General features: G+C 44.3%; 1 protein-coding gene across 3 annotated transcripts in view; it reads right to left on the bottom strand.

Annotated features, from left to right (window-relative positions):
• Positions 1-21,019, bottom strand: part of VIPR1 (vasoactive intestinal peptide receptor 1) — a 108,529-nt gene that overhangs the window by 74,507 nt on the left and 13,003 nt on the right. Inside the window, exons 1-2 of one of the 3 annotated variants that reach the window (XM_017830053.1) lie at positions 11,565-11,694; positions 5,642-5,746 (exon numbers count right to left, since the gene is read on the bottom strand). The exons of 1 other annotated variant lie outside the window; for it this stretch is intronic. The gene's annotated coding sequence lies outside the window, so the exon portion shown is untranslated. Of the gene's footprint in view, positions 1-5,641; positions 5,747-11,564; positions 11,695-21,019 lie in introns of those variants that run through there. One more of the 3 variants, XM_017830052.1, reaches the window with a different exon arrangement.

Here is a 21,019-nt window from a genome sequence, read left to right as displayed (position 1 = left end):
CTTCGAGTTTATGGCTCATTTGCCACATTAAGTAAACAAGTAAATAAATAACCCAATCACAGCAACCCTCTTCTCCCTCCTTAGTGATAACAGCAATAACCCTCACATATCACAGCTGTCATTGATACAGGCCAACAAAGGCAAGTGGAATAAAAAATAATGTGAAAATATCACAGTTTTGGGCATCATTAGGAAACAGAAAGTGTGTCTTTTTGTGTTGGTGGGTCACAAGTACATCTGGCATGATGGTGAGCAAGGCAACAAGTTCAGCTGCCTCAATTCACCTCCCAGTTGGCAAAACGTTTGTGGCTGAAAAGACCCCTCAAGAGCTGCAACTCTTGCCTGTCAAGGGGGATATTCCCTGGGATAAGGGACTAAATAAGTCTCTTTCTCTGGTGTATTCATCCTAGAAAAGTTGGAGTAGATTTTATAGACAGCTTGGTACAAACTCACTTTACTACTTCCCCAGCTCTGGTGGGTTTTTTGTTTGTTTGTTTTTGTTTTTGTTTGTTTTGGGGTTTTTTTATGCTATGGAAAAGGGAGAGATTTTGGGCTTCGAAATCCTTCTGTGGGCAACTGGCCACCCAGACAGGGGGCTGAGGAGCACGTGGATTCACATTTCCCAACCAAAAAGTAAATAAAAAGGAAAGACATGGCAAGCTCTGATTAGCTCACATCAACATCAGACAGTGAACAATAATCCAGTTTCTTGGGAATAGCTGTTATAGTTGAAGCTGAAACTTGATAACACCCCCCCCACACACTTCACTAATCCCTCCTGGCATGGCCGAGACCACACGTAAAAGTTGTGGTGGCTTTGTTGTGGAGGGGCTGCTTCTCCTGCTCACACTCTGAGCAGAAAGATGAAGGGAATGTTTTTCTGGATGTGATCTCCTGCAGCTCTCAATCCTGCAGCAGCTCTCACATGGAGTTACAACCAAAGTCTTTATTAATGAGAGTTTTCCTTCCCGCCGGATCCCAAGAGTTGTTAGAGGATTATCACACAGCCTGCTGCTGCAAACAAAGCCTTTGTGTGCACTCTTTAATTAAATACAACTCAAAGGATTGTCACAGACTGCAGGAGCTGCAGAAATGTTTGGTCTCATCTCTGCTGTCTGCCATCAGCAGGGCCAGAATAACCACGGCCCAGCTCTTTGCTCACACAGCAGCTCCTCAAGGACAGGTGGGATTCCCAGCAGAGCCACAGCTGCAGGTGAGCAGGATATGGACCCAGGGGAGGTGATATGAGCCTCAGGATGGCCCTTTCTCCTGATGCCAGAGCGTTCCTGGGCTCACCTGGAGCTCACTGTGTGGAGAATCCAGCAGAGATGAGGACTGGGGTGACCACGGCAATAACAGGATTTGGAGTCAAACAAAAAGGAGCAGAATTGAAAAGCCTACAGGGGATGAAATCACATCCTTCACCCATTTCTGTTCAGCTCCCAGAGCCTACATCCTACACACAAAACTAACTTTTAGTTATGAGAGACAATTTCTTATACCTTGACTACACTCCCATGGCTTCTGGGAAAACAGGAATGGAATAAGACAAGAGCATCAGTTGCCTTCCCAGAATTTCTATAACTTGACTTCAGTCATTGCTTGAGGTGGAGGTGAAGGTTCTTAACCTTTTCTCATGTGAATCAGAAGGGAAATGAAATATTTTAGCAGCCAGATCTTATTTCAAGCATCAGAAGTATAACCTGAAGGAGCTACTTCTGGCTCCTTGTCAGAAGAGCTCCCCATTTCAGTCCATGGCTTTCATCCATACTCATTATTTTAGAAATACAGGACTGAAGAACATCTTACACAGAAATCTCAGCTTTGATTTCTTCCATAATTTCCTTCAGTTCTGTCTTAAAACTAGATTTTAGATTCTTTTCAGTTTTCTTCCTTTTAAATATCCTCAGGAAAATACAGCTTTATTCCTAAAAACCCCCTGAGTCAAAAAAATACTGTGTAAAAATGCAAGAATGAGCAAAAAGAGTGAACCAAAGAAAAACACCAACTCAGGACTTTTACCTGTGATGATGGGTGACACAATTTCCAACAATAAGACTGTCAAAAGCTACTAAAGCTCTGGTGCTTTTGGGAAAAGGGGGGAAAAAAGGAAGTATTTATGGAGTATTATAATTATTTGCTCTTCTACAGAACCTTGTCTAACAATCCAAAACCATGTCACCAATATGACAACACGGGGAAGCAAATGTTAGATATCAGTAATAGAGACATAAACTGGCTGGGAAGTCCATGATTAAAACACACCAAACATCCTGTGTGGCCTCTGTAGGATCAGTGCAGGAGGACTTGCAAACCCAGTGATTTTTAAAGACTTATATAGTGTTATATTCTCACATATATATATTTTTATATATATATATTTGAGTATACATATATATACATTTAAATATGTATATATACCTACATATAAAGTTATATTCTCCTATGACCTGGATCACATGTCCCTCAGAGACTTTTCCAAATAAAAGAGGTCCAGGCACACGCCCAACCATCCTGACTCTCACTTTTCTGTTCAAACCACTCCATTTTATGCTTCTGCCAAACACAATCATGCCCATGACAGATCTGTCACTCGAGGAGGAAAGCAGATGTCTTTTTCCAGCTTATCCAGGCAGGTCCTGTCAAACAAAGGCAACTTGGCCAAACCAATCCAGCAGCTTGGAGGCGCCGAGGCTTCATTTACCTGGATTTTCCCATTTTTGTGGGAGGGGTTGGAAGGTCAAGGAAATGGGTGTTTTGCAGAGAGCTTGGAGAACCAGAAGGAAGGGAAGTTGAGCAGCTATTCCTTAATTCCTTAGTGACAAGCTTGTATGAGCCTCACCTGGAAAAGAGAGCTGAACTAGGGTCTTAAGGAAGAAGTGACATCCTGGAACTGGAGTGATGACACACAGCAGCTAAAGGAGAGGCAGCACTTGAGTAAATTCTTACAACTGAGTAGGAGACAGCTCTCATGGGTGGGTAAGCACATTTTGCTCCTTTAAATTATCATCTGGAGTAAGAAAGTATGAATTTCCATGCCAGGGTGCTCAGACTACAGGTTTGAATTCAGATTATTGCAGAAATAGAGGGATGCTGCAACGCTGAGATCAGCCGTGCTTAGATCTACAATTCAGAGTGAGGGGCAAAGTGCTGTAATATCTCTCCTGTGACTGAGAAAAAATAAGAAAGGAACAACTCTGATAATCCCAAGAGTACACAGGGACAGTAAAGTGGACACCACTCCCTGACTTCTCTAGAAATTGGAGGCAGCAAAGTAACTTGCAGTTTTCCCTGAACTACTGGTGATTGACTGCTTTTAATTTCCTTTCACCTCTGGGTGTAAGAAGCCTGCTAGAGGAAAAGTCTGCTCCTTTACCTAAAGACTGTTCCAAAACTTACCCACTAAACTGATCAAACCTCCTGTGGGAAATTCACCTCCAAAGCATCTGCTCAGTCAGCTACAGGGGCAGCAGAAATACAAAGGAAATGCAGACCCAGAACTGCCTGACAGGACTCAGGAACATGATTTGGGGATCAATGGGCAAAAATTAGGTGTCTGTGTGTAAACATCTACATTTGTCTGCTTCACACTGATTGTCCTTCCTCACCTGAAGAGAGAAGGGAAGCACTTTCAGGGCATGAGTCACTCCAAATTAAAGGAAATGTCTAAAATAGGTAAGAGGAAACCCTCTACAGTTTCATCCAGGGAGCCTGAGGCAACTGGCTCAGGGGTGGATGTCTAGACTGCAAATATCTAAAGGTAAATGAGATAAACCCACAGACTTAGGCTCATGTCTAAATTCAATGATTCCCCTCCAGACAGCCCCATCCTTCCCCAGCCTACTCCCAGAGCAGCTGCGAGATGGTAACTGGAATGATCCTTACAGAGAAGTTCAGTGAAAGTCTAGTGAGTGCTCTAATTTGCTCACAGGTTGTGGCTTTTTTTAAGATGCAAATGCTGCTGTTCAGAAAAGGTCCTTGGCTTCAGGAGAATGTGCAGGTAGGTGTTAACACTGCCCTGAATTGCTGCTCATCCAGCCCCGAGTCATCTCTTGAGGAGCCACCTCTTCGCTGCTGGGGACAGAAGAAACAGTAGAAGAAACAGTCCCTAATTCAGTTATGGGCACAGAAGGGACTATAAAGCCTCAGATCCTAATTCCTGACAATGTCTCCATCCATCCAGATCTGATTCTTGCTCTGGGCAACCCCAGAGTGCCCCCACCCAGTCCTGCCCTCTCTCCTCTGCACCTCCAGCCTACTCCAGCTGTGGCACCGGAGTCTTCTTTTCCTCCTGAAACCAACCCCGGTGTCCCCATCCAGCAGGTCCTCCTGCCACCACAGTGAGATCTGGACTGAACTCAGCTGGCCACAGAAAGGTGGAAGGCTTTGTGTGGCAGGTGGAGCAGAAGGGGTTCCCAAATCCAGAGGCAGGGAGTTTGGCAATTTGAGCAATGCCCTGGAGAGCCCCTGAGCTGGGAAGTGGGCAGTGCAGTACAGAGCCTGGGACAAAATTAGAGCTTGATCCAAATCACAGTGAAGTCCCTGAGGCTTCTCCCCTGCCCTTCTCATTCCCAAGCATTCCCTGGACCTCTCCCACTGCCTGGGAGCTGCGTGCACACAAAACCTACACAAAACCTTCAGCAAACAGGACCCCCCCAGGCCTCCTGCAAGGCTGGATATTGGGAGTTATTTATAACCAGGGGGCTGGATAAAGTAATCTGAGTGTTCTTTAGTTCTCAGAAACGCTGCAGTGGTCTGGTTGGAGGAACAACAGTCTTGGTTTAACAACATGGGCGGCTCCTTTTAACTTTTAGAGGAAGTGAAAGCTCTGAGGGTGTCTAGAAATCCAGTGTAAATCCAGTGCTCCCACACCATCAGTAAAGCAAGGGCTGGAGTGACAGTCCAAACTATCAGCACTCACCCTACACAGTTCTGAGTGCTCTGTGGGAAGGGCCAGTATGAAAACATGGGAATAATGAAAAACATGACTCCACTATTCCCAGCTGGAAGAGACTCCAAGCTACAGGTTGAACAGGTTGTACCACGAGCCCGAGAGCCCTGGACAAGCAGGAGAATTGAACAAATGTGACATGACACAACTCCCCCACGCTGTCTGAACCAGGCAAGCGTGCAGCACTTCCACCTGACGGGAACACTGATGTCTTCCCAGGAGCCTGAGGGCCACAGCTAAATTTTTCTGACAGCTCCAACCACCCTCCCCATCACGATGCTCAGAGAAGGCTCAAGATCCCAGAACGCCAGGATGCTGTGCCAGGGCTGCATCCCAAAAATCGACACTTCTGCCGAGCACACAGCTGAGCGTGGAGTGAAGATGGTCCAAGTGAAGTGTCAGACGCTGGAAATAATCTGTGTTACAAACCAGAACAACCCACTAGCAGTTGCCACACTGTGAACACAGAATCCCAGAATGGTTTAGGTTGGAAAGGACCTCCCAGATCATTGATTTCCAGCCCCACCGACGCAGGGACACCTCCCACTAGACCTGGTTGCTCCAAGCCCCAACCAGCCTGGCCTTGAACACTTCCAGGGATTGGACATGGCGAGGCTTGACCAGGAAAGAGTTTAACAATGGTTTTAAGGAGGCAAGGATATCACCCTCTCGCTTCCTGAAGGGACTCACCACACCAGCTTTGCTGCAATCCAAGAGCTTTGCCTCCCATCCATCCCTGAATCAAAGTCAAGGAGTAACCACCTTCCACTGTGCAACCAGACTGTGATGAAACACCTGTTCAGGCAGATAATTAATTCTACTTTATTCCACTGGGCATTTTCTTTTGTCATTCCTTACCTGCCCACAACACGGATGGGGGAAAAGGATTTAGAGGGAAGATGTTTCTGCTTTGCCTGTTCGAAAGGGAAAATATAAAAGGGTGCACAGAAACTGAATGCTTAGATGGCAAAACCAAATCTTAGTGGTGCAGTATCACCAGACCTCTCTCAGGTGGTGCCACTGGCTGTAGATCTCGTTTTTACAAAGGTAGTGTCTCTAATGTCTTTTGACAGATGGAGAAACCAAGGCAGAAAGCCTAAGAGCAAAAAAAAACCCAACACAAATAAACAAACAAAACCAAAATCACCAAAAACCAAACAAAAAAAAATCAAAAAAACCCAAACCAAAACCACCACCAATAAAAACAAAACAAAACAAAACAAAAACCACAAAACCCCAAACAAAAAAAAAACCCACACAAAAAGAACTCAAGAAACCCCCAGCTCATGACCCCCCCTCAAAAAAAACAACAGCAAAACAACACATGAAAACTGTCAGGTTGGTCTGTCTGTCTCCAAAACCTCCTTCCTTATAGCAAAGATAGACAAAACCCTAAATGCTTCCCACTCTCTGTTGGCAACATTTGTATGTCTCTAAAAGACCTTTCCACGTGCCAGGGTATCCTGAAGTCCACATCTGGCAGAGATATGAAACATTTAAATGTTCTCCTCAAAATACCCTGGTCTGGCAGCAGAGAGCCAACAGAGAAAAAGAGAATTTGGATGGAAAAAAGAGTAGGGAAGAAAGGAGTTGGGCCCTTTTTCCATGGGAACAAGAGAAAGACTTCAAATCTCACTTTAGGAATATTGACAGCTAGGAAGCAAAACCTGAGATGGGCATTAGGAGGGATCAGGACACCTGGGCAGAGCAGCTGATGGATCAGGAAAGAAAATGATGTTTAGAGCAGCAGAATGAGCAGAAAACCTCTGAGTACTGCTAGAAGTCTCACCCTGGCTGTCAAGAGCAACTCAGCTAAGCAGAAAAAAATCTCTGAGCCACATAAAGAAAAAGAGAACAACATCAGGGTTAAAAAAAAATGAGAAGTCCTGAAATTCAAGTGAAAGCTAATCACAGCCCCCCAAAAAGGAGAAGTAACACCCCCCACTTCTGTTCACTGGCTTCCCCAAAGAATTGGAGGTGAAAATACAGTTTTACTAGTACAAAGTTGAATAGTCGCACATGGGGGAAATGATTTATCTTGAATTATTGAGAACAACAACAGGGCTGGCTGTGAAGGCAAACAGGAGTGTGGAAACTGTTATATGTGAGGTGAAAGCCACTCAGAAGAGAACAACGTGGTCAGATGGGACGGTGGGAGTGGGACCATCTGGCTGAAAGTCAACAAAAGTAAAGCTTTTTAACATGTAGGAAGGAGGGAGGAAAAAAGATCCAGACAGCTCTCAGCAAGTTAATCTGAGCACAAAAGCACACAAGGCTTTTGAACACCACTCGAAGGAAAATGTAATTGAAAGTGTAATTGAAAGTGTGGCAGCAAGTGGAGATGGGGATAAAACATAAAACATGGTTTATCAAAAGGAAATCATGGCAATGTAAGCAATTGGTTGGTTGGTTGGTTGGTTTTTAATAAGGCTGCTGTTGTGGGAGGTGAGATGAAAATCAGTGGATCTAAACCTTCCTATCTTCACTAAATACTCTGATTCTATGCTGAAAGGAATGACAACCATAACAGTGGATACAGGGATAATACAACAGCTGGAAGGAAACTAAGGGAGGTTAACAGACAGAAGCTGTGGCTGCCCCATCCCTGGCAGTGTTCAAGGCCAGGTTGGACTGGACTTGGAGCAACCTGGGCTAGTGGAAGGTGTCCCTGCCCATGGCAGGGGAGTTGGAACTGGATGGTCTTGAAGGTCCCTTCCAACCCAAACCATTCTGGGATTCTATGCAATGGCCAGTGGGAAGGCTGCAGGGTGGGATGAAGGCAGAAATATGGAGCCAGAGGAGGTCTGAAGCCACTTAAAGAGTCAGTGGCTCTACTAAAGGTAGAATGAAATGTACTGATGGAATGAGAATAGGAAACGGGGAGCAACCAACAAAAAGGTCCTTGAGAACAGGAAACTTCTGCTGGAAACAGCAGAGGAGAAGGATCTGTTAATCTGATTGTGCCTGAGGGATGCTGGAACATGAACCAAAGCTGCCTGGTTCTGTATTATAGGCAACATAATCTTCATGGAGTCTCTGTCTCCAGCAAACACCTCTTGGGGCATTTTCTGATCATTTTGATCCAGGGCAAAGCTACTTGGTGGCTTCAGGGAAAAAGGCAGTGCAGAATCCATCACCTGACTGCAAATGGCCAAACTGCCCACAATTAGAGGTGGGGCAAAGACCCTTAAAATAGATAGAGAAGGATAATTTAAATCATGACGGTGCCTTTAGAGTAATCAGCCCTTTACAGCCATCTCCTCATTGCTTCAGTAGCCCCAACCTGCCTGGTAACTTCTCCTCCAGAGCCTGACCTTTCCTGGCTCCAACTCGGCATCCCTGGATGCTGTGCTTGCTCACATCAAATCAAGATAGCAGTGACACCAGACAGCTACCCAAAAAAACTGCAGTCCTGCAGGTTTAGCTCCAGTTTCCTGACTGGAAAGTCAAGAGAAGGGAAAAAAAAAAGAGAGAAAGAAAAAAAGAGAAAGAAAAAAAAAAGAGAAAGAAAAAAGTCCAATAGCAACCAAATTCAACTTTGGTTCTGGGGAAGAAAGTATGAAACTAAGGCAAAAAAACCATTTTGCTGACTCCCCAAAGCTCCTTCGAGTGTGTAAAATCAATTAACTGAGAGACAGGCAGCAGCATGCTGAGCAGCAGGAATATCAGGGAAGAGCACAGGGAACATCTACTCCCACAGATTCACCTCCAGAAGGGTGAGAGAGGGGAGAAAAGGAAAACTGCTGGGAAGAAATCAGCTCTACCTGCTCATTCATCCTTTGTCTCATGTGTCTCTCAAACACTGAGTAAAACATGGGATAACAGAAGAGGAGGCTTTTTGTTTTCAGGTGTCCCTTGGAGTTCACCAGGATTTCAGCTCTCAAGAGACTTTCTGAAGTGGGATGATTTCAGACTGACACTCAGTGCATAAAAAAAGCCACAGCCCTGCACAAAGTCTGTAACAAGAGTGGTCAATTTTGCCAATATAGCCCAGGGCACTGTCTCAGTGGTGCTGAGAAACGATTTCTGGTTATAACAAAAGTATTCTGAGACAGCCAGATGCTCTGGCCAGCTGAATGCAAGGACCTGAGCCCCCAAAAAAGCTCTTCTACTGGTGACACTGGTGTAGTGCCTCCAGCTGACAACACAACCATGGCCTGACTAACTTGTGAAGTGGTTCATCCAGCATAACACTGAAGTCACACAAGGGTGAGTTATCCCCTTGGTCATTATTGTTTTAACAACCAGTTCATCAGGAAATTTGGCCAAAGGATTACCCCAATACTGCCCAGGGAAAGGATTCAGCAGAGGCATCGTGGTGGCCATAGAACAAATAGTACCTAGTGCTGTCTCATCATCAAATGACAGGAATTTTGGGCTGGAAGGGTCTCTGGAAGGCTGAATTTGGTCTCACAACAATGCTACTCTTGCTCAGCCACAGATTTCTCTACCCAAGTCTTAAAACCCTCCAAACATGTTTGTTTGTTTCTGTATGTTTTGAAACTGTATTTTTTGAAACTGTACCTTTCTGGGTGACTGTTTTGTTCCACAACCCTTGTACTGTAGAAATCTGCATTATTTGTAGCTGCTCTTCAAGTACCTTTTGACTACAACGTTGTGTACAATAACTTGAGGTCGAAGAGGACCCATATCACCCCCTCTTACACAACAAATGTTCATCTACAGGGCTCCACTTTTTCACTTTTAGAAATAATAACCATTAGATTTTCACTGGGAGGTGGTGGTCTGTTTGCAGAGTAAGTTGTGAGACAAACTTCGGACACAGGGATTTCTACTGGCTTGGAAATAGGGAGTGTTTCACCTGGCACAACATACAACCTGCCTAACCAACCCATAAACCACTGAGAATGGCATTATAGGAATGATTAAAGGTCTGGAAAACCTGCTAGTGCAAATAATAATAATAATAATAATAATAATAAAGCAAATAAAAAAGCCCAGCTAAACTTAGAGAGAGAGAGAGAAAATGTGTAATCAGTCATACCCAGCAAGTGCCTAAACTATAAGAAGATTTCCTCCCAAGGATATCTATTTAATGTGGAAGAAGAAAAAAGGCTTAACAAATTCCAGTGAGTGAATTCTCTAATGAGACAAATGAGGATTAGAAGCAAAGCACTGCTTGGGGATGGTTTAACACTGACAGGAAGGAGTTGCCTCTTTCAGGAGTGTCTCTTCCAAATCCTTCGGGTCTGTTTGTACTGCAGGTCAAAAGAAGAAACTAATGGTTGGGCTTATGCAGAGGGTCAAACTAAATTTCAAACAGTCACATAGAAAAACTTCAGAGGTCCCTTCCAACCTCAGCCAGCCCGTGATTCTGCATGAAAATGATTCTGAGTTGAGAGTAAAGGGAGAAGGTGCAATTCTTGGGATTCTTTTAACAATCTGTCTAAGGGGTTCACAGGTTGAGGGCAAAGAAAAAACAACTATTATTAGGAGAGTCCATAAGACATGACTATTTAATCCCTATTTGATAAGTAAGAAGTCCCAGTAATGGTTTTGTCCCATCCTTTAACTGTCCCCAGTGACAGAGACTCCCCAGTGTCCCTATAAATCCTAATCAATTCCTGGGCTTCTCTCTGCTGACCATCAAAAAGAACTGGCCTATGTTTTGAAACACTAAATTACTGTGGCTGCAATTTGAGCCCCAAATTTCTAGTTCTACCCAGACTGGTTCTGGAGATTTTTTTTCTCCCACTTCTTATTTGTAGCAGGTGTTTTTTTTCACACACTTAAAAGACAAGTTGTGACTTCTCCCTTCAGTGTTTCATTTTCTAGAATAAACATTCCCAGTTCTTTCATTTTTTTTTTCCCCACCACATTTTTCAGACCTCTTATCATTTTTCTTCAAGTGCTTTTACCCCAACACAGAGACATGTACTCCAGTTAAAAGTCCAGCAGGGATCACTTGCCTCTTTTCCTTTGACCAAAACAAAAGTTTGCTTCCAGTTTATTGTTTATCATACTTCCAGCCTAACATAATCAGCAGCCATATGTAAGAGGGTTTGTCTGTGTGTTCAGCCCCCCCTCTGCAGCCTTGATGTGGAAAATAAACTAAAACAGGCAAAAGAAAAACCCTGAGAAATTCCGATTTTGCAGGTGGAGAAGAGAAACACAGAAAGATGAGGAGGACAAAATGTTACACCAGGAGCAGGAACCAAGATTAACCCTTCCAGATCCCGTATCTAAGTCTTAGTAAAATAATCACCTTTCAGCAAGGTCTGATATCAGTGCACCAGATATTTGTGTTGCAGAGTTGCAGCTGAACAGGAAAAATGAATTTCAAGCCATCAAATAATCCCCCAGGAGAAGCAGAAAAGCTACTAGAAAAGAGCATCCCCCTTCATCCCCTCCAGCTCCCTCAGCGACACAACGTATTCCAACAGCTTTTGGATATATATGTTCATGTTGACATAGAAAGAATAAAAAAAACAGGTTTGCCCAAAATCAACGCTGAATGATAAAAAAAAGACTTCTTAGAAACCCCCCAGTATTTCCTCATTTTAGTTCCTCTCCATCCGTGCAGCCCATCAGCTCCACCCCTGCCCCCCACGTGAACCTCACTGAGAGCTCCTCAGACAGTTTCACGCCGTACATGGGATTTTCCTTACTATATGTAAGGACTGCACTGTCCTCAACCATCAGTAATCTTGGATATTGAAGGAATAGAGGGAATCAGGAGCCGGTTCTGCACAGGAGGCATCTCCACCTGCCGTGGTTTTGCCTTTTTCCCAGGGTTTGTACAGCTGACCAGGACCAGTCAACAGACCCCGACATCACAGAATCACGGAACCATTTAGGTTGAAAAAAGACCTTTGAGTCCAATTGTTAACCCAGCACTGCCACATCCACCCATGTCCCCAAGCACCACAGCTATGTGGCTTTTAAATCCCTCCAGGGATGGAGACTCCAGGGCAGCCTGTTCCAGTGCAGCCTGTTCCAGTGCCTGACAACTGTTTCCATGAGGAAATCATTCCTAATATCTAATCTAAACCTCCCTGGTGCAAGCTGAGGCTGTTTCCTCTCATCCTATCACTTCTTACTTGTGAGAAGAGACCGACTTCCACCTCACCACAACCTCCTTTCAGCCACCCTTGAGGTGAGAACCTCTGTGCCCTTGAATGAGCGTCTGTCTGGGGGGGACACTGTGAACACGGGACTTCACTGCTCTTGAAAATGCTGTTTTCCACCCCAGCTGCCTGTGCCCTTTTAGTTCCTTGGTGATCCATGATATTCCTTCACCTTTTGTCTACAAGAGCTTCATGTCAGTGACGTTTTGCCTGGTGCTTTAACATCAACCAGTGTAAGACCTTTGCCTGCACCACTGTCCTGTCAGGATATTAATTCAGGGTGCAACTGGAAATGAGATGACATCTTCTAAGTCACACAGTGGATGATTACAATGAGTCCAGCTGAGTTTATCCATCCAAGAAGGATAAATCTTATGGCTTCAAGAAGCTCTGGATTTGGGACATGGTTTAGTAGTGAACATGGCAGTGCTGGGTTAACGGTTGGACTCGATGATCTTCCAGGTCTTTTCCAACCTAAATGATTCTGTTTACGTTGAGATGAAGATTTAAAACTCCTTTAAATGTCCCTCTGCTATAGCTCAAGCTGCCATCAAAGTTTCTAATCACAGAACGCCTTGGGAGGAAATAACCTCAAAACACCAGCCATCCTAAAGCAATCAGGGGGCATCATTAAAAGAATAAAAATAATAACAATTAAAAAATCCAGTCCTTCTTCCCTTCAGAGTATTGCCTGCAGCAGAGGCTTCTCAGCCACATCATAAACTCCTGGAAGTCCAAGATTTCCTGCAGAAGGCATTCACCACAGTAACACTTCAAGCACGGGCATGTAACACAGTCCAAGAATGTTTTAAAAACATTAATTGACAGAACCCAGCCAAGTTTTTCACTTGCCATCCAAGTCACATGAATAGCGAATATGTTTTATAAACACAGACACATCTCTAGAAACAATGACAGCAAACAGGGGATCCCCATTTGCATGTGCTCTACTTACTGAAAGTTTGAGAGTTTAATATTTAGCATGTTTAGTTTTCTTCTCTGGTGTTATTAATTGTGGTAAACTGTAAAATTGTTAATGAAACAGCACTTAAGTTGTTCATAACAATTCTAAAACCACCCCCCCACGTGAAATGAATGAAGTTCCCCTCTTAGGTCCTCTCTGTGAACTGTGGGAAATTTCCCTGTGCTGATTATACTGTTTATTAAAGTCGATTTTTGAGTAAACAATTGTTGTAGGAAGTGGATGGCTGCACGTATGTGCTCTGCTCTGTTGATCCTTCCCAACTTTTCCGGGAGCGCAATCCCTACGCTTCCAGAATGGCGTCATTAAGATTATGTTATCTTTTTCTCAGTGCCAAATTCCCTTCCCTGTCATCCAGAAAGTAACAGCAGTGTGTTGGAGTGCCCTATTGAAATATCCCCATGGTTCCCCAAATGATGCCTCTGTAATAAAACCCATCTTCCTCTTGTCTTCTGCGCATCCCACCTGCCACGGAACCTTCTCTTCCTGATGGCCTGGCACCAGCTTGATGATGGGGAACCTCCTTCACCACCCACCCCTGGCTGCCCTGTTTCTAGGATCATGGAATCACAGGATGGTTTGGGTTGGAAATGACCTTAAAGATCATCCAGTTCCACCCCCCTGCCATGGGCAGGGACACCTTCCACTAGCCCAGGTTGCTCTGTGCTGTGAGACAGGTCATGGTTGTTCTGGAAGGATGGGCCAGGCAGCCAAAGGGATGATGATCCAAGCCAAGCCCGGTTTCCCAGTGCAAATGATTAACTTGGAGTAAAAACTTAATATCAGTTCAACTACGGGTTAAAAGGGGGAAGTGAAAATAAATAAGTAAACCAACAACCCAATATTTACTGAACTAAGACAAATATAGATGAAGAAATGTAAATGTAGTACCATGAAGTTTAAAAGCATTATATGAGACCCTGAAGACATCAGGAAAAATCCACAGCTGATAAAAATAAGAGATTAATGAGAAATGAATATTGCTAGGGTTTTTTTTGTTTTTCTTTAGTTGGTTTTGAGTTTTGTTTCCTTGGAGTTTTTTGGGTTGTTTGGGTTTTTTTTTGTAACAAAAAAAATCACAATCAACAAAATTTTACAGATTGTACACTGCAGTAGAGGAAAGTTCAACGTGTGATTTTGACCTGTATTTGGAAAGCAGCAGTGATACGTGATTGGCTCTGATGGTGATGAAAAAGCTTTTTCCAACTCATTAATAACAAAAGCAGATGTCAAACAGCTTCTACGAGAGGTAAACATTTAAAATTAGCAGGCCTGGATAACTTGCACCTCAAAGCACTTGTAATTCCTGGCTGAGAAGATCTATTTGAATCCAGCCAAATAAAAAACCTGGACTCAAAAGAGAACAGATTCAGCAAAGCCCTCCAGTATGGCAGTCTGAATTTTGGCAAAGAAGCGGAGAATTTAGGGACTGAAAGAGGGAAATAATTCAGCATGAACTCCCAGTTATGTGCTGCTGAGAAAAGGCAAACAAAACTGTTTGCTCTATAAACTGAACAGTGGGGAGGAACAAGAAGAAAATCCTCCTTTTCTCCAAGGCACTGGGAAGATCTGCCTTGTGACACCACTCACGTCAACGATTTTAAAAGGGCAATAAAGAACAAAGGAAGGTGTGGAAAGGAAGCACAAAAGGATGTAGAGGAGCTCTGCACCCTCCTGGAGCAAGGCATGGGTGCCCTCACTCCAAGGTTATCTCAGTAACTCTGGGAACCGACATTTAGGCAGCTGAATGAGGTGTTGAATGTCCTCAGAGTTCCTCTACAGTCAGAAAATTACATCTAGTTGTGAAGTGAAAACCTACAAAAATTCATAACCCTCTCCAGATTATCTGGATTAATAGCAGGGGTGAGGGGAAATATGTTGGGCTGCCCAGCTCAGCTCCTGAAAAGGAAGAGTTCAACAGAGAACAAGTTATACTTTATCAGAAACAGGTTTTTGGACTCAACCTGCTGGTGGTAACTGGTGAAAATTAGCTGCTTTTAGGAATTTGCCAAATAAAATAATCTATCCTTCCCATCAGGGATTACTCTAATCTTAATATAGTTACAACTGCACAGACTTCCTGGGTTTGGATATCGGATCTTGGCCCAGCCACTGAGATGTTTCATTCCACTTGGATTTTCCCAAATAGCTGCTGGCCTCTAATCATGCTCTTGCTGCTCTATGTTTGGAAAAAAACCACATTCAAATAATGAAGTTTCGATAATGTTCTGGGCTTCAAGAGGGGGAAATGCTGCACAGAAATCATCACAAATTGCACTTTAGGGGCACTTCTCTTCGATTAAGGTATTTTTGTTAGAAAAGCCTCATCAAGGTCTAAATATCCAAGTCGTGAAGCAAGAAGAGGCAAAGCAAAGTCATATTGATTCTGTGGGAGCCACTGGGTGCTGCCAATTCCCAAGATTCCATCAGGTATCTTCCTTTTTCCTGGTACATCCTGGTCCAGTGGAAGGTGTCCCTGCCCATGGCAGGGGGGTTGGAATGAGATGAACTTTACGGTCCCTTCTCACTGAAGCCATTCCTTGATTCTATCACCCCAGCCAAGAGATCAGAAGCAGCAGCAGCTTCTCATCATCTTGATGGCACAGAGAAGATACCAAATATCTTGTAATCCATGTGATAAATAAATGAGAAATTGATATTTTCTTTTCTTTTTCCTTTTTTTTTTTTTTAAATAATTTCATGATTTTCGCTGCCGGTTTTGCTTCGTTGGCTTTTGGGGCTGCCAAAAGTGACCAGCAGCTCTAATCCCAGTTCTTTACTAATAGGTGAAGGAGGCCTGGAGTCTCACTGTCCTTTGCTTAACATCCTCCTCTGTTCCAGAGTATGGGAGAAAGAAATCCATCTTGGATGAAGGGCAGAGATACCATTCTTACTTCTTTTCTTTTTTTTTTTTTTCTAGTCTTCGAAGCAAGAACATCCATGTCCTCAGTTCTGGGTTTGCTGGACCCCACAAGCCCAGCCTTGCTGTACTGAGCTGGGGACATGGTGAACTCTGGCTGCACCTGCCAATTCTGAACTATTTGGATGTACTTAATGAAAACCGATGGGTTGTGCAATCCCTGTGCCTGCAGATGAGCTCTGGGATCGCACTTTAACCCACTTGGCTATTTTAGGTGCCCCATCATGTAAGAGGGTTGCGCTGCACGTGGCTTATCAGACTCATCTGGGTCTTAATCTGGCAACATGGACCTAAAACGTGTCTTTAGGGCTGGGATTTCACAACCCAACTGCTTTATTCTTCTGTGAAGAGTTTAATCTTTCCCCTGAGGATTGTCTGTGGTCAGAGCTGAAAATGCATCTCAGTGGCACAGCCTCATACTGCCTTGGCAGAGGCTTCTCCAGCCAGGGAAGATCTTCCAGACAAGGTAGTTCAAGTTATTGCCAACAGGAATCAGGTTTGAGGTCAAGATTCCTTCAGAAACTCTTCCCAGCTCCACAACCCACCACCCAGACAAGTGAAAAATGAGGATATTCTGCTCAACAGCCTGTGCTTGACCACTGCAGTGGACATTGTGTTCACCATCATCTGGTTCTTGCCATTAACTTCCCTTTGCTGGCTTTCCTGCCCAGAACATCCCATTCCCAGCCCTGCACACGTTATTGAGGCCTGTTATTTTTAGACGAGAATTTATGGCACTTTTTGACACAGCACAAAGATGAGACACTTCTAAATCACAGCAAAACTGGCACCAGGATAGAGCTGTGCCCTGTGCATCCCTCCCAGGTTTATCAGGCCAAGAGTATTTCTGGGAGAAAGTGGTTTCTCCAAGTGTGGAAACGCGGCTTTGCCTCTTAAATTCATTCCCCAGTTCCCAGGCTCGGGCTCAAGGGGATCACACAGAAGACACAGCAGCAGCACAGGGTGAGGAAAGAGCAGCAACAAAGCTTAAAATCAAAAGCCTAAAATGATTAGTACCTTTTTGTGAGGTGTATGTGCCAATATAAAGCCTGTTACATCAGTAATTACAGCTGTGTTATAACTGATGTGCTTTACATGCTCACAAGACCTCAAGGGAGGAGGGAATGTTCTTCCACAGTTTTCCCAGGCTGGGCAAGGAGCCATATCCTGCTGTACACACCCAGCAGCCTGTCCAGCTACACATCCAAAACTGAGCCTTTCAAAGAGCTTTAGGAAAGTGAAACTCAGTGATCCTCCCCCAGTTATTTACAGCAACACTCCAGACCATAACTGTGATTATACGGACTGGAAATATTCTTGGGGGTGAATAAATGAAATCAAAATAAACAAATAAATAAATAAAATTAAATCTGCAAGACCTTTGAGAGCTCTGGGTGGAGTTTGTAACTATCACCTTGCTGCATTTCTGATCCAGCTGCTCTTCTTGTCTATCAGCCTTTGGGGAAGATGTGTCATCCGTGTCCTTGGTGACACAAACTGCTGTCAGACAGTTGTCACCAGAGATATTTGACAGCAGCATCTCATGCCCCAACTAAACACCTTGAGCAGATAAGACTGAACAATGTAAGGGAGCAGAACAACATCTTCATTTTCTCCCAGGTGCACACCCATTTTCCACCAAACATGGCTAAATATCCCCCAGATTTAGCCCAGCACCAGCTCCAGGCTTTGCTCCACAAAATGAAATGCAGGATAGAAAACAGAGGGAAGTGCTTCCCTCAGCACCAAAACATTGGACTCTCCTCTTATAAGCCATCATTTAAAAGGAACAAAAGTCAAGGTTGGCTCCTTGGAACGCAGCATCCTCCTGGGATGGCACAATTAACTCCTTAACACGTGGAGTCAAAGCAGGGATATCTTAAAGGAGATGTGAGATAGCAAAAATCACCACATTTCTTCCCAGAAGTAGGGGAATTATCCCTGACCTGGAATCCAAGCCACTGTGGATTAAAACTCTTTGGAACAAGAAGACAATTATTTTTTTTTCCCTCTTTATATACAAAGCAATTTGCCTCTTCAGTGGCACAAAAATTAAATCCAGCTGGAATGGCTTTTTAATTAAAATCATATTTGGCTTATCAGAGTGAGAGCACTTAGCTGATTACAAAAGAAACATGGAAACCTCTGTCATCTCAGTCCCCATTTTCCAAGGCTGTGCAGCAAACTCACTCTACTAAACCATGTGTAACCCTTTGGACACTGTCCCACATGAACTCTCCTCACCCCATTTATAGACCAGAAAAATTCAGAGAGAACATACAAAATCTCTATAAAAAGGCACATGCAAAAGCTCATTCCCTGTGGCTGAACTAGCTGGAGTTCACTCAATGTTTCAATTTGCTGAATCCTGGAAATTTCCTAAGAAAAAGATCTCTATAGGATTTAATCTCTATACATTTAATTCCAAATCCTTGGCTGTGCTGCTATTTATCTTCATAGACGACTGAAAGGTTTTCCACTGTCTTGGAAGTGCCCTCAGGCCAAATGCTGAACCCATTCTCAGCGGATTCACCCGACCATCCCACTCCAATGGTTAAGGACCTCTTTCTTCCCAAGCATCATCATCCAGGCTTGCTGCCAGAGTCCTCTTCCTTTGCCAGGGGCTCTCCAAATGGCGACCACAAATTTTAGGGGTCGTGATAAGGGCAACAACAAACTGTGCCAACCCCCCTCCTTGAGGAGTTCCCTGAGGAACACCCCATGTGCCACAGCCCCTGGATCACAGGGAGCACTGGTGCTGCCTGTGGGGTTCAGCCTTCCAGGGTAACAATTTCCAGGAGCATTAATCCTCCTGTCAGACCCTCCGAGGGCACAGCAATGGCCACGTCAGCAGGGGCTAAGCTGATTTATTCTGGCTGGGCACGGTGACTGCAGGGGTAGGATTTTCCCAAGCACAGCTTCCAGTGAAATTCCTTGGGCCCAAGGAATGTGGGACCGAGCCCCTGCACGCTTTTATCTCTCTGTTTTCCACGCCAGCTCCTGCTTGGAAAGAGGGATGCTGAGGCAGATGCTGGAACTGAGGTCTTGAACCCATGATCCTATGGGACTTCCCATCAGGACAGCACTGCCACAGGAACTCAGCAGCATTTTCCTTGCAGACAGAAAGGAGATCAGATGTTACTTCCATCGGGAGAGTTACCCGATTTTTAGCTCCAGTAGGACAAGGAGCTGGATTAGAGGCTGGAATAACATCTCCCAGTCAAACCCAAGAACGGACACATTGATCTCTGTGTCTCCCACAGAATGAAGAAAATGCAGTTTTTCCCCTGCAGCGCCTCCTGCCCTCTCCTGACACCCAGATGTGCTGCTTTCTGTCACACCATTAAACGCCACCATTCTGCAGGAAAACACAACTTGGGGGTAACCCACTGATATTCTCCCCAGGAGACACCAAAAACCCCTGATCCCAGTGATCAGGAACTTCTCAGACTCTTAAACAACTTTAGTCCAATATTATATTTCTAAGCCCGAACATTTTCTTCCCCAATTAAATCTGCTGCTGCTGAAGTGAGTTAGAGATCTCCTGACTCTAAGACTGAATATGATTCAAACAAATCGTTGTGATAGAACAACTTTCCAAACTGAAAATCTTCCATCACCTGATCTGTGACACAGGTCATTATTCCTTCTCTGAGTGTGTCAGACTGGCAGCTTGGGAATGAGGAAAGTGCTTTTCCCTCCTTCCCAGAAATGGCTCTGCCACCAATTAAAGGCGTGGCACATTTCTGAAAAGAAAGTTTCAAAACAAGGCTTTTCTTTTCTTTATTCACCCTTCTGTTAAGAAAAATAACTCAGGAATCATGAGCATTTCCAGTTTCTTGATGAGAAGAAAAAGGGTGAAAAGCAACCCTATTTTTATTTCCCCATCAACCAAGAATTAAAATCCCCAAGGATAAATATCTCCCCCACCCTTCACAACTTTATAGACAAAAAAAGCACCTTTATGAGAATATTCCTCAAGTAAAAGCTTTGGGGTTTTTTTAAGGAAAATACATTTAGAAGGCAAACAGCCAGTGAGGTCTATGTGAAGAGAGATTGGTCGACAATCTTTATATCTTGGCCTTAAGAGCAATTATATCTCATTTGACAGTACTCACACCCCCCACTGTCAGACAGCAGCTCCAGTCCCTAACTGGTGAGCTTTGCAGAAGGTTAATGGTGTCCCCACTGAAGACCTCACAGTACAAATTCAATTTTAAATTTGTCTCCCTCTCATCCCTTCTGAGCAGCTCCTGTCCCTCTGCACGTGGGGTTGGAGATGGTTGGCTGCATCCTTCTGGGGGAGAAGCTCAGTTTTCAATCTTGCTGTTGTTATTTTAGCACAGTGTGAAGAACCTGGGTGAAGAATCCTATTTCTCACATGAGAGCAATCAAAAATAATAATCTTCACCTCTCTCTTGTCTGAAACATTTATGCTCGGACTGATGAAGGACCAGATCTGAGTTTTTTTTATTCTTTTCCCCCACAAATCTGTTTCATGGCTGGAGCAGAATCAAACCCTGAAGAAAAGTACGAATTACACCAGCTGGGCAGATGTGGTGAATTTAAGGAGCTTGTAGTCTGAAGGCACGTGGAATCCACCAACTGCCTCCAATTATCCACATCTCATTTTCTAGACACACCCTGAAAAAAAAGTGTCTAATTCGTAGCTCTTCAGGCCAAATCACCTTGAATACACCCTTAAAAAGGCAAAATGACCCAGGATTTACAAGAATGAGACCATATGTGCTCTGAGAAGCACCGTGCTGGGGCTGCCAACCCAACCCCTGTCTGAGCACTGCCATCCTGATGAAAACCTTTCCCTGTCTCTGCTCCCTAAGAAAACACTCCTTCCCTTCCTGATCCTCATGACAACCTGAATGATGACGCTGTTGGCTGGCACAGGAAGGCCTGAGTCCACTGTGGATGGATCCCTCGAAACAGGGGGTAATTTGGGACAGGGCAGTGGCCCCTGTCACATGGAGAGCAAAGTCCTCCAGCTGGCTTTGAGCTTCCTGACACACAAACACATCCGGCAGTGAGCCCAGCACACTCACACACACATTCCAAAACAAAGA

Source organism: Lepidothrix coronata, unplaced genomic scaffold, assembly GCF_001604755.1.
Source record: "Lepidothrix coronata isolate B3197 unplaced genomic scaffold, Lepidothrix_coronata-1.0 Scaffold173, whole genome shotgun sequence".
Lineage (NCBI taxonomy): Eukaryota > Metazoa > Chordata > Aves > Passeriformes > Pipridae > Lepidothrix > Lepidothrix coronata.
The sequence above is the reverse complement of the archived record's forward strand: the minus strand, read 5'-3'. Positions and strand labels throughout refer to the sequence as shown.